General features: G+C 39.6%; 1 protein-coding gene across 10 annotated transcripts in view; it reads left to right on the plus strand.

The window, feature by feature from the left end:
* The window catches only part of PSPC1 (paraspeckle component 1), a 57,736-nt gene extending 46,994 nt beyond the window's left edge, over positions 1 to 10,742 (plus strand). For 2 of the 10 annotated variants that reach the window (XR_004498137.1, XR_004498148.1), the window contains 4 exons: positions 1,315 to 3,782; positions 6,746 to 6,849; positions 9,620 to 9,729; positions 9,986 to 10,742. The gene's annotated coding sequence lies outside the window, so the exon portion shown is untranslated. Of the gene's footprint in view, positions 1 to 1,314; positions 6,850 to 9,619; positions 9,730 to 9,985 lie in introns of those variants that run through there. The other 8 variants (XR_001520703.2, XR_001520711.2, XR_004498141.1 and 5 more) reach the window with 7 other exon arrangements.
* The last annotated feature ends 1,200 nt before the right edge of the window (positions 10,743 to 11,942 follow it).

Consider the following 11,942-nt stretch of genomic DNA (forward strand, 5'->3'; position numbering starts at 1 on the left):
GCATCATCACCGAGGTCTTCACTTTGCCCTCAAGTGAAGAAAGTGGTAACCAACAGGAGTGTCTTTATGCTTGGTACATGGTGGAATGGCTAATAGTATTCCTAACACTAAGATGCCTGATCTGTTATTCAGTCTTGAAGTTATTTCTAATATAGCGCTTTTCAGTCGTCTTTGCTATATGTTAGTAGGTGTTTGCTTTGTTCCATGTATGACAGTTGAGTTTAAAATTTTTTTTTTTAATGTTTGATATTAACTTAGAAAGCTACTTCACTTTGGGTAGGAAAAATAGCTTTATCCTGTGTGTAGTAGTAACTTCTACTAAAATAAGGAATGCTGTACATAGAATTTACAGCATTCCGTAAAGCTGAAATAAATCCTGATAGTGCAGCATCAGTAATATGTCCAGTTGTGCAAGAAAGGACAAAATGCCAAGTTTCAGTCCCAGCTTGCCAGGCAGTACAAGAGTTGCAAATAGAGAAATGGTTCCTTTATTCAACATTGCTTTGTGGATTTTTTCAGAAACAGGTAAGTCTATATCAGTATTACTGATACGGGGTAGAACATTTGCAGGATACCCTGCAGTTTATTAATGCTATTTGTTGTCTTTGTCTTAATACAGATTCCATTTCCTATGTATTTCAAATCTAATGTAAGATTTTCTGTTTTCTACCAAATATGGTTTTATTATGGTGGAAACCAGAAGCTGGTATTCTGCATGTGTTATAAAGTAATCTGAGATGGAAGTTGCCCCCCGGTAGAGTTAATACAGGAAGGAAATTACTTAATCACACAAAGAATCACAAATCTTTTGACAGGACTAGAGGCAATGGGTACACACAGAAACACAGGGGGAATTACTTCTGAGCATCAGGGAACATTTTTACTGTGAGGGGTGAGCAAGCACTGGCACAGGCTGCCCAGAAAGGTTGTAGAATCTCCATTATTGGAGATCCCACAAACCATCTGGATGTGGTCCTGGGCACTGGCTCTAGGTGGCCCTGCCTGAACTGAGGAGTTGGACCAGATGGTCTCTAGAGGTCTCTTCTGAAATGAACACATCCACGGTTCTGTCAATTAAGCAAAGCTTTGAATTTATTAAACTTTATATGAATGAATTAACAGTTAAACCCTATTATATGCTTAGGTATTTGAATCCTTACTTGCTAGGTTTAATTTCAATGTAGATGTATGTACTGGGAAGTATTGTGAAATTTTACATTTTCAAATGAAGCATGTCAAAGATGAAAGTTCTTGGAGTGAATGAGTTGTTTTTAACAAAGACTGTGACCACGTCTTGCCCTGCCCTTCCCCCAGCACACTCTTACGGCTTCAGAGATTTTAGCCCCACAAAGATAATCAGTTCTGCTGTCATTATTTTGGAAGAGGAGGTTAGGACACTGGCCTAACTTGGCACCTGCTGCAAAAATGACAGGTAAGGAACCTTACAGGAGGGAATGGGGAGCATTGTGTGAAGTTCTGTAAAGCAGAATTGCAAAAACTTCAGAAGCTGTTTATTAGTGAGTTTCACAATTAGGAATACAGTTGTTTTTTTTTTAATTGGAGAAAATTGGATTATGCACAGTGTAAGAAGTTCTCTGTGAAACTAGAGTCCCCCTTAGGTTTTGGAAGATCCAAAATGTTCTCAAACTATGAGGTCATCATAACTATATATAAGAATTTTTTTACAATACAAAGCTTATGCTGATTTTCTGTAGTCTTAAAATTAAGATATGAGAAAACTTAGACTTTGCATATACATATTTTTGCTACTTTAAAACAGTTTTAAATTATTTTGAAATAAAGATTGAGTCTTAATAGAAATATGCCTGTTTAAACATCCCTAAATCTTACTGGTTCTCTTAACTCCTTGCATAAGTGTAAATTTATTTGCATTGTGTGTAGCATAATGGTATCCTGATTTCTGTTAAAATAGTAGAGCTGTAGTGATCCTACTTAACTCTGTGTCAGCTGTGCTGGTTTAACAGTATCTTGTTTACAGTAGACTTTTCTAAATCTCTTTTTGTAATAGGCGACCTCAGAGTTTCCAGAACCTGACAGAACTAACTTGTGAAATTTTAACTGTAGCTTCCAGTGCCAAGTACAGCATTTTCAGGTGCTTTTAATCTCTCAGGTTTCTTAAGTTTTCTTTGTGAAGTCACATCTATACATCATTATTTCTAGGTGAAAGAGAAGATGAGGGTTAAAGGTTATTCCCTTGTTCCCTCAACAGTTTTGTACTTTTTAGGTGTTCACGATAAAGTATCGCAAAATGCTCAGAACTTCAAATCCATGTAACATGTCATGTGAGTTCTGAATGGAGGAAATTACCATTACTTTGACATTTTTCCCAGTTCATCCATGCTCAGCATGGACATAGTCATTGAAAGTAAAAAATCTGAACATTGAAAGGTATTTCTGCTGCCTCAATGACAACATTTGTAAAATGGGTAATTACAAAAATCACTGATGAGCCAGCTATTCTGGTGCTGCAGGTTCCTCAACTTGAAATGAGTGTCATATAGGGAGGGGGCTGTATTAAAAAATACAGGATTTAGTTGCTGTTTCATACAGGATTATCTTAATGACTTGGAGTACTGCCTCACAGTGCACAAAATTTTGCAAAAAGTATAAGATGTGTGTATGTGTGTATATATATATATTCATAAAAACCCACTTTTATGGTATTGTGTCTTCCATCTGGTAATGTAATGACTTGCAAATGAACAACTTATATTAATATTACCAAATGCTTACAAATTTTAGTATCTTTTAATTCAGACCTTACTGAAGCTGTACAGATGGAAACTTTTGAGTCTTCTGTTTAAATGCTTTCAGACATGCTCATCATTCCCTAAATACTGAAGAAATCATGTAATTTCTATATGGTGAAGATTTGCAATCCAAGCAAAACAGAAACAAATGTCCCTTGATTGCAGATTGTCACTGGCATGGGTTCATTGCCACCATTTGTTCTTTTTTGAAATCTGATCCCAGAAGAGGAATATTACTGTATTCACATTCCTCATTCTGTGTAACATGCTAGCATCAGGTATCCTACACCTTTTAACTTAGAAGTTGTGAAATGGATGTAAAATTAAATGCCTTATTGGCTTAGCTCAAGTAGTATTTTCCCTTTTGTTTCAAGGAACTTAATTCTCCTTTTGAGCCCTAATTCAGTAATAATTTTTTCCCTTAAATGCTTGCTTGCTTCTACTTCTCTGCAAGTGTGTGAACTTATTAAGAGAATTTGACAAACACAAGATTGGGAAAAATTGTGTTGCAGTTTGTTTCCTATAATCCCTGGCAGCAATGCAGTGATGCCAGGTAACAACTCATTTAGTCTCTGGGGATCTTACTGCCCTCAGCAGGGACTGCTCATAATTAAGATGAGCAGTTTTGGCCAGACTAAAGTTAAAACTGAGAGAAGAATGCGGAGGATAAGATTGCTTGACCATTTAAGAATGCTTAGCACTGTATCTTCTGTTAGTATGTCAGCAGTCAACATTGTTATCTGTTACCTCTCGATAGGTAAGCCTGAACAAATGCAAACATGAACACTGCTCCATGGATCATCTCGGGTTCCCTTTGGAAACCCCAAATAAGTGGCCACAAGGGATTGTGTGTTTTCCTGAGAACAGCTCGGCATTGGAGTTCTTCTTTCTGTGTGCTGGATAGTGGTTCTGCTACTCCCAAAATCATACCTGTGTCTGCTGGTGCAAAATGCTGTATGGTCACTTCAGTGGAAGTCAAAATTTACCTGTGCTGCTCTTGTATGTTGCTAGGTAATTTTTAAAGTAGACCTAAAATAAAGGGGGAATGGGGGAAGCTCTTTGTTACATTAGCCACCAAAAATCCTATTAATTAAAAAATGAAAACCAGAAAACTCAACCAAACCACAAAACCTGTTCTGTCAGTCAAACTGGTGAAGCTGCCACACATCTGTGTGCAAGGTAAATGTGAAGTGTTCTTCAGTGTTGTAGTGTTCCTGCTGTTCCTGAGAACTGAGAGCTGTTCCTGCTCTGAATTAGCACTGGCAGCCTGGAGCCTGTCCCACACAGCCAGTCTCTGCAGGGAGGTATCCTGCTACGCTGAGTATGCATTAACTTGAGATAGGTGCACGTAGGAGCTGGTTTTCAATTTTCCTTCATAATGATCCAGTATGCACAGTATCACTCAGTTTGTGTCTGATGGCCTCTCTTCTCTCCACAACAGGCATGTTAATCATATTGTTAGCCTTTTAGACTATTTCAGATTAATTTTGCTTGACACCATACCCACTTTAATTTAAAGAAGAACTTCATAATATGAATCAAAATTCAGTCTTTTACTTTGAAAACAACTTTCTGTTGTGTTCCAGCTCACTCTTAGACATCACTTTTTTCATCACTGGCTGCTTGGATACATTCAACTCTAACAAATTAATTACTGCTAATCATAAACAGTAGAGTTTATATAGGTTTATGTAGGGTAGAGAGGTTGAACTGATCTTCCAAGAGAGAGAATTGTGAATAAATAGTGCAGGGGCACATTGCTAGTAAAAACCATTCACATTTTAATACTCTAGCAGTCTTTACTGGGTGGTTTTAGAGCCTGTCATGAGAAATATACTGTATTTATTTGGCTCCAGCTTTGTCACTAGAATCTACTGATTTCCAAGAACATGGCTCACTGCTTTCTCTTAGTAAATCTGGGTGACCAAGAAAGAGAAAGTAATATACATGGTCAGTTACAGAAACTGCACAGACAATGTTAGGCCTTGATGCTTTAGCTTTATTCAAGGGAGCATAGGGGAAAGGGAGAAACTAATTATTGTTTTTTTTGTATTAAAATACAGACTGAAAGATGTGAAATTTGTAATATTAGCCTTCCTGTTAAATGGGTACATACATATCAATAGCTACATTATAGCAACTTCACCATGTTGAGGTCATGTCTTGGGACAAAAACGCTTGTCCAGGTGATGGTTCCAGCCAGCTCCCTATGACTGAAAGTTCATCACTACAGCTGTTACTGCATTTGACTTTCTAAATGATTGTAGTATCAACACATGCCAAGTTGTATCTCTAGTTAGAAAGGGTTAGTAGGCTGTGCTCTGTCATATGTGCTTTAGGAAGAAAGTATCTATCTTGCTACAGAATAGATAACTGAACTTTTGAAATCTGATAGCAAGCTTCACCATGGGTGGGACTGAAGATAAAAAGGAACCAAATGGGAGAATTGATTTAATAGAACTCATACATTAAATTGTGCTAACTTTAAAACCATATTTTTTCTGACTGCAAGTCTCAGCCTGTTTTAAAACTGTGTCTGATAAGGTAAATGTTACCTTTATTGTGTTTGTGGTTGTGTGTTGTAATTTACATGTATGTCACCTCTTGAGTTGCTTTTTGGGACTGTTCCTAAAGTGAAGCTAGCCTGAAAGGTGCAACCTGTGTCTGGCTTTCCAAAGGAATTCTTTCTGTAATAAATACTCTGCAGGGTATGCTAAGTTTTGTGATCATCAAATAGAACCTCAAGATGTTGGAAAATTGTTTTAACAAGTCTTTACTTGAGAGTATGGGGAGTTCTTCACCCCTTTGTGCTATTGTAATCAGGACCTTTCCAGGCAGTCTTATCTGTAGACATTTCATTAGGGCTCTCAAGCTCTCCAACTTGTTTCTGTGCCTGAGTAAGGGATTATGCTAAGCCTGTCAAATATTGCAGTGCTCACATCTTGTAAGTCGGAGGCATTTATGGAGAAGAGGTAATTTTAATTCTGGGAGGAAGGAATGTGTCTACAAGTGAGAGCTATTTTGAAGCCTGAATGGCTGGGGCATGGAGCTGTTGAATTTTAAACACTTCAGATACTTTCCTTGCATGTGTACTCTATAAGAAGACACACACTGCAAGATGGATACCCTTATTAGGTCTTCTATTTAGTCATTTTTAATAGAATGACAGTAATTCATTAATAATTAGTAAATATAGTAGGAAAAAATATTGACTAGCTGTTCTTCCAACTGCAAATACAAGCAGATCTATTGCAGAAGTTGTAAAATTATCCAAGTCCTTAACTTTTGCATCAATTTCTAATGCTTGTAGTATTAAAACTGTATTTTAATGATACTTGTATGTTGTGAGATGTTACTGTAAAGTGGAACATTTTACTCCAGCTCAATTTAGTTGTATTATTTTGATAGATAATTTTGCCCCTGATTAATAACATCAGTGCAACAACATGCTGCAGAAAGAGAAGGAGACGGCATGAGAGCTGTTAGTTCTCAAGTGTCACTAATCACTTGGTGTTGTGTGCAGGGATTCTGATCATTTTAGTGGCACTAATATTAAAAGGATGAAATGCCACTTTCACCACGTGCCTTGGCAAGCCTAAAAGACAACATGTGGAATGTCTTCTGTCACATGGAATACATATGTTTTAGAAAACCTCCAAAGAGGAATGACTTGGCTCTTTGGAGCAGAACTGCAATTAATCTACTCCAAGAAAAATATTAAAATCTAGGAACTTCTTAATGTTCTTGGAACAGTTGTTGTTTAACTGCTGAGGTAGTAAAAATTTAAATAAAATCTGTGGAGAAACAACTAAATGGTAAGTTTGGGTAGAGAATAAATGGATTTTTTTCTGGTAATGGGAAGTTTTATTATGGTTTGTTACTTCATATATAATGGGTTTTTGAAAAAAGCAGCTTTTACTGTGTTTTCTCTTTTGCTTGAAATGCCAGTTATTTACTGTCTCTTTATTTTTTAGGTTACTATTAAAATCTTAAAATGCAGATGAAGACTGGCTTGTGCAGAATCCTTTTGCTATCTTATGCAGACAAAAGGGAATCCTAAACCAGATTTTAGTACAAGGTAAGTATTAAGGTATATGGCTTTATCTAGCAGTTACTGAAATCAGTACCCCACTTTTTGTTCAGATTTGTGATTTGATGTAGTTGTGCTTCTACACTTCAACTAATACTTGATTTCAGATAATGTAATTAATTCCTGGCATAATTCCTGCCACGTGTTATGTTTTTAAAGGACTTCAAGCATATATACACAGCCTCCAGCAGTCAGCTCAAGCTCTGCCCAGCTATCCTAACCCCATAGTGCCACATGAATATGATGCCATGTCTGAGCTTCTGCATGTTACTGATACATTGCACTCAAACAAACAAACAAACAGTTTGTTTTTACAACCAACACAGCAGTTAGTGATTCTGAAGCTTCTTTGGCATTAATCAGAGGGCTCTGGTCTGGAAGGCAGTGTCCATGCACTCTGGGAAGCCTGGGGCACAGTTTGGTTTGCATGCACACAAGTGTGTAGTGCCATCTTCCCTGACTGTGGGCAGCATCTCAGTGGGGACAGCACAGTTTCAAAGGGAGTTCTATGCAGCTAAGTTCAATAGTTCTGGTAGTTCCAAAATTCCAAAATACCAGTTATTCTTATAAAGTAAAATAAATTTAAACACTGGTGGGATTTGACCAAGATGTGGAAGTTCTACTGGTAAAGCAAGAGAAACTCGTGTTGATTCTTCTGTATGTGTTTGGCTTAGCAAAAGGACTCAGAGCTGTCTCTGTAGTTGTGTTAACAGTAAGCAAGAGAACTGGATATATAAAGGATCAGAACAATTTATCTCTTTCATAATTACATATAAAAGGTATCTCTGTCCATGGCAGAGGTTCAGACCAGATCATCATCTCTCTCCATGTGCTGGTAACTTTCTTTGTAAAGCAGGATGACATTGACTACCTTTCTGGCCAGGTTGCGCTCTTTGTTCAGGATGGTTCTTGGACTTGGTTTTCACCAGGGCCACCGTGTCCTTACCTGCAATGGGGCTTTCCAGGCAGCTGGCCTCCAGCCTGTCCTAGTGTCTGGGATTATTTCTCCCCAGGTGCAGGATTTGGTGTTTCCTTCTGTTGAATTTCACGAGATCATGTAAGCCCATTTCTCCAGCCTGTCAAGGGATCTCTGGATGGTGGCATGACACTGTGGCCTTAGCAGCCACTCTTCTCAGCTTTGTGTCACCCGCAGACTTGCTGAGGATGTGTTGTCCCATGAGCTAGGGCAGAAATGAAGATCTTGAAAAGGACTTGCCTCAGTATGGGGACACTGCTATTCACTTGCATCCAAGGGGACTTCATGCCACTGACAACCTTTTAGGTCCGTCTGTTCAGCCAGTTTTTAGTCCTCCTCGTGGAGGAGGACACCTCATGGTCCACTTACTGAACCTGACTACTGTCAGTAGTCTGACAGTATTATGACAGTATCAGAATGATAACTGGAGATACTATGGCAGTGTCAAAAGATTTCATAAGGTACAATATCCACTGCTCTCCCCATGTCCACTGAACTGCTCACCTCACCAGAGAGGCTCTCCAATTGGGATCCCTAAGAATTTGCAAATAATCTCTTTGTAAATCCATGCTGACTGCTGCCACTTACCTTCTTGGTCTGGAAATGGTTTTCTGGAGTAGTTGGTCCATAACTTTCCCAGGGCCTGTAGTTCCCTGGGTCCTCTTTCCTGCCCTTGAAGTGACTTTTCCCTTCCCCTGGTCCTTGCACACCTCTCTGTTGCCACACTGTCAGCAATGGAGAGTGGCCTTGCAAGGCAAGCAGCCAGCTCTTTCAGCACTCATGGGAGCATCCCATCAGGCTCAGCACATATGACTTGTCCAGTCTGTGGTCCCTAACATAGACCCTGTCATGTTCTTCATACTGGGAGGGGCACTGAGGAGATGGGAAAGTCGTTGCACACCTTGTTTTGTGGTTTTGCTTTTGCCCTTTACTAAGGAGTCCTGTTATTTTCTAGTTGTAGTAAAATCACAGTATAAAAATTATCACACAATAATTTGTAATATAAACCAGACTACCGAATTAAGCAAGCTACAAGCATTTACTCACAAAATCTAAAAAAGACAAGCAGCTAAAACTCTTCATCAGGAAAGTAGTAGTGAAACAGAAATTGCCCAATTTTTTTAGTTTTATTCAAATGGGATTTTTTTTTTTTTTCATGCAGAGGACATTTTTTCATTTAGCCATTGGAATTCAGTCTTGCTTGTCACTACATATGAGAGTGCTGCTGTGCATGAGAACCATTTGGGAACCTCAGTGCTTGGCAGGTTTCCCAGGCATCTCAGAATTTTTCTGTCAGCTTAGTTTCCTTCCTGTGAAGGGAAAAAAGGATGGTCAAGGTTCCTTGGAGATATAAGTATTCCTTTTACTGGCTAAATAACAACTCCTTGTCTCAAGTGATAAAAACCTTTCTTCCTCTACCCCATTCCTCACTTGTCTGTGGACCTCAGACTGCAGTGTGAACCTGGCTGACAAAGTGTAATGGCCTAATGAAGTGTGTTAAGTGTTGTGCCAGGCTGCCTGCTCCTGGGCTTCCTGAACAGAGGGAGCTCCAGGTAAACTTGGCTGGGAGGGCTGTCTGAAAAATTGCTGGCATTTTTCAGCTCTTTATCCAACTGTGTTTGCTGATGTGTTGCTCTGTTATTTGCCATTTGAGTCTTAAATTCTCTACTTTGATGACAAAAGCACACTTGCAAGGAAGTTATCACTCAAGTGTCTCTTGTAGCTCCTCAGCCTGAATCATACTTATTTCTTGGAAATGTTCCTCTCCACTGATTGCATTAGGTTTCAATGAAAGCCACCGGTGGCTGCCCACCCTCAGAACTGAAGATGGCTGTTACATTGTGATGTATAAAATGCTGCTCTGCACCTCTGGAGTTACAAGGACCATCCGGGTGAGATTATACTATAATCGTGTTATCTCTTGTTAGAATTCCTGTAATGGTACATTTTGTACTCAGTTTTCAGTTTGTTAGTACTATTTTTGTGCTTAATGTGTGTATGGTTTTTTCCTTTGTATATCTCTGTTTTCTTGGGCACACAAATAATGCTGTTATCTAATAAAATAGTAACTAAATCTGTCACACCTGGCTGAAGGTAGGAGAAGGACAAACTGAACATTCTCAGTTAAGCTGTTTTCTCTGCTTGCAGACAGGCCAGGCCTGTGAGACCTGAAGGAAAAAGACTGTTTGAAATAATGGAAAGGGACCCAGCCTGGAGGTGGTGTGTTCCCCAGCAATACCTCAGTTTGGAAAAGACATGAGAAGAATGTGAATAGATCTGCCTGAGAGCTCCAAGACCTCTTCCTACATGAGGAGACAAGTTATAGCTTTTGTGATGTTACTGTCTTCAGCCTCTGGCACAGGTGGTGCCAGTCCAGCATTTCACAGTAAAGCTGATGTTGGCTTACTTTGATGTGTAACTGGAGGTACTGACGCCCTTTTCATCTAGACTGCACTCGAAGTAGATTTTCTTTCTAGAAACAGTAGTGTTAAGGGGAATGGGTGTCAGTAAAAGGATTAAAGTTTGTACATTCTACAAGAATAATAAAGAGTAAATGATATATTAATTTACTGCTTCTTGGTTTAAATGACTGCTGTTGGACTTTAAAAAAGTAAGAAAATATTTTCAAGCTCTACAATATATGATAACAGGGAAGTGGTAGGGTTTAAAGAAGAAGCAGTAATGTGGATTGTGTTTATGTTACAGTAGTTTAGAAGAACACAGAAGTATTAATTACCTAGAGAAAAATGTTATGAGCCAGTGACAGCTGAAAAGAACTGGAAGGAAATGTTAATCATAGGGCAGATTACAGCTGCAGTAAGTTGTCTGTACTGTTGAGTAGGAATTTATGCTACAAATGCCTGCTGTCTTAATGTAGGCCAATAAAAAGATGAAATACCATGAATGAAGAATGAAAAATTAATTTTATGTGATGTCTTTGAACACTGGCCTGTAACATATCACCAGGGTTTTCTATAGCTATTGCAACACTGTTTCAAATTAAATGAGTAACAGCATGTGTATCTTCTATTTCCTGAAATCAGCAAGGCAGTGGACATGAAGGCTTGACAGGAACCTCACACAATTAAGTCCTGCAGTGGGAACTGAACTAAGTTCATGCAGTTGTAGATCCTGGACACAGACTGGTGGCAAAGCAGCTTTGCAGAAGCTGATATGTGGCTCTGAGGGACAAGTGAAGGTGTCTACCCCCATGCTGGGCTCCATTAGAAGATGATGGCTGAGCAGGGTCCAGAAGAGCACTCTCTGTTCAGCACTTCTGAGACTGCAGCTGAAACACTGCCCAGTTCTGGGCTGCTCTTGAAGACAAGAAGATGTGGGAACAAGTCCCATGGAAGCCACTGGGACATCAGAAGGCTGGAGCACAGGAGCCATGGGGCCAGGTAGCAGGGTTTTTCCAGCTGGAGAAGAGGAGGTGGGGGTGGTTAAGATCCTGTTAATCCAGCTGTGTAAGAGAAGTGCGTAGAGAAGGTGGAGCCAGGCTTGTGGTAGTGGTGCACAGTAAGGTGGTAGTCTTGTACCTTTGTTTCAGTGCATGGAAGTGTTGCACCATACACTTAAAACACTGCAAGGCAGTACTGTGTGGCTGTCCTTATCTGGACTCCCTGCACTGTGGAACCATTGGGGGCTTCCTGGTAATCATTTGGTTTCAGGAAGGGTGGATGCAGGGGGACCCAGACCCTGGTCTGAGGGTTCACTTGTGGTTTTAGGGATCTTAACCCTATTATTCACAGAAAGAACTATTCTGATATTGACACAGTAGAGCTGACACATCTAGAAAGGTGAGGGAACTTCCAAAGCCTCTAAAGCTCCTGTGCAAGCTTTTCCATACAGGTTGTCTCACCCAACTTCATAAAGCCTTTTTTAGAAAAACTCTGTCAGCACGGCACCTTTCCCCCTCCCCCACTGGAGGGTTGTATTCAGTATAAGGCAGCTGCTGTACCAGGCCTAACAGGGCTTTCTTCCCAAATTCATCTCTGTTCTTGGCTAGGGAAAGTTTGTACAAGTAACAGCTCCAGGGTGCAAGAGTTCTCATCAGAAAGTGGCAGTCTGTGCTACAGATCAAGATGTCACCACATGGGTAATC

This window comes from Parus major, chromosome 1 (assembly GCF_001522545.3).
Source record: "Parus major isolate Abel chromosome 1, Parus_major1.1, whole genome shotgun sequence".
NCBI classification, from domain to species: Eukaryota; Metazoa; Chordata; class Aves; order Passeriformes; family Paridae; genus Parus; species Parus major.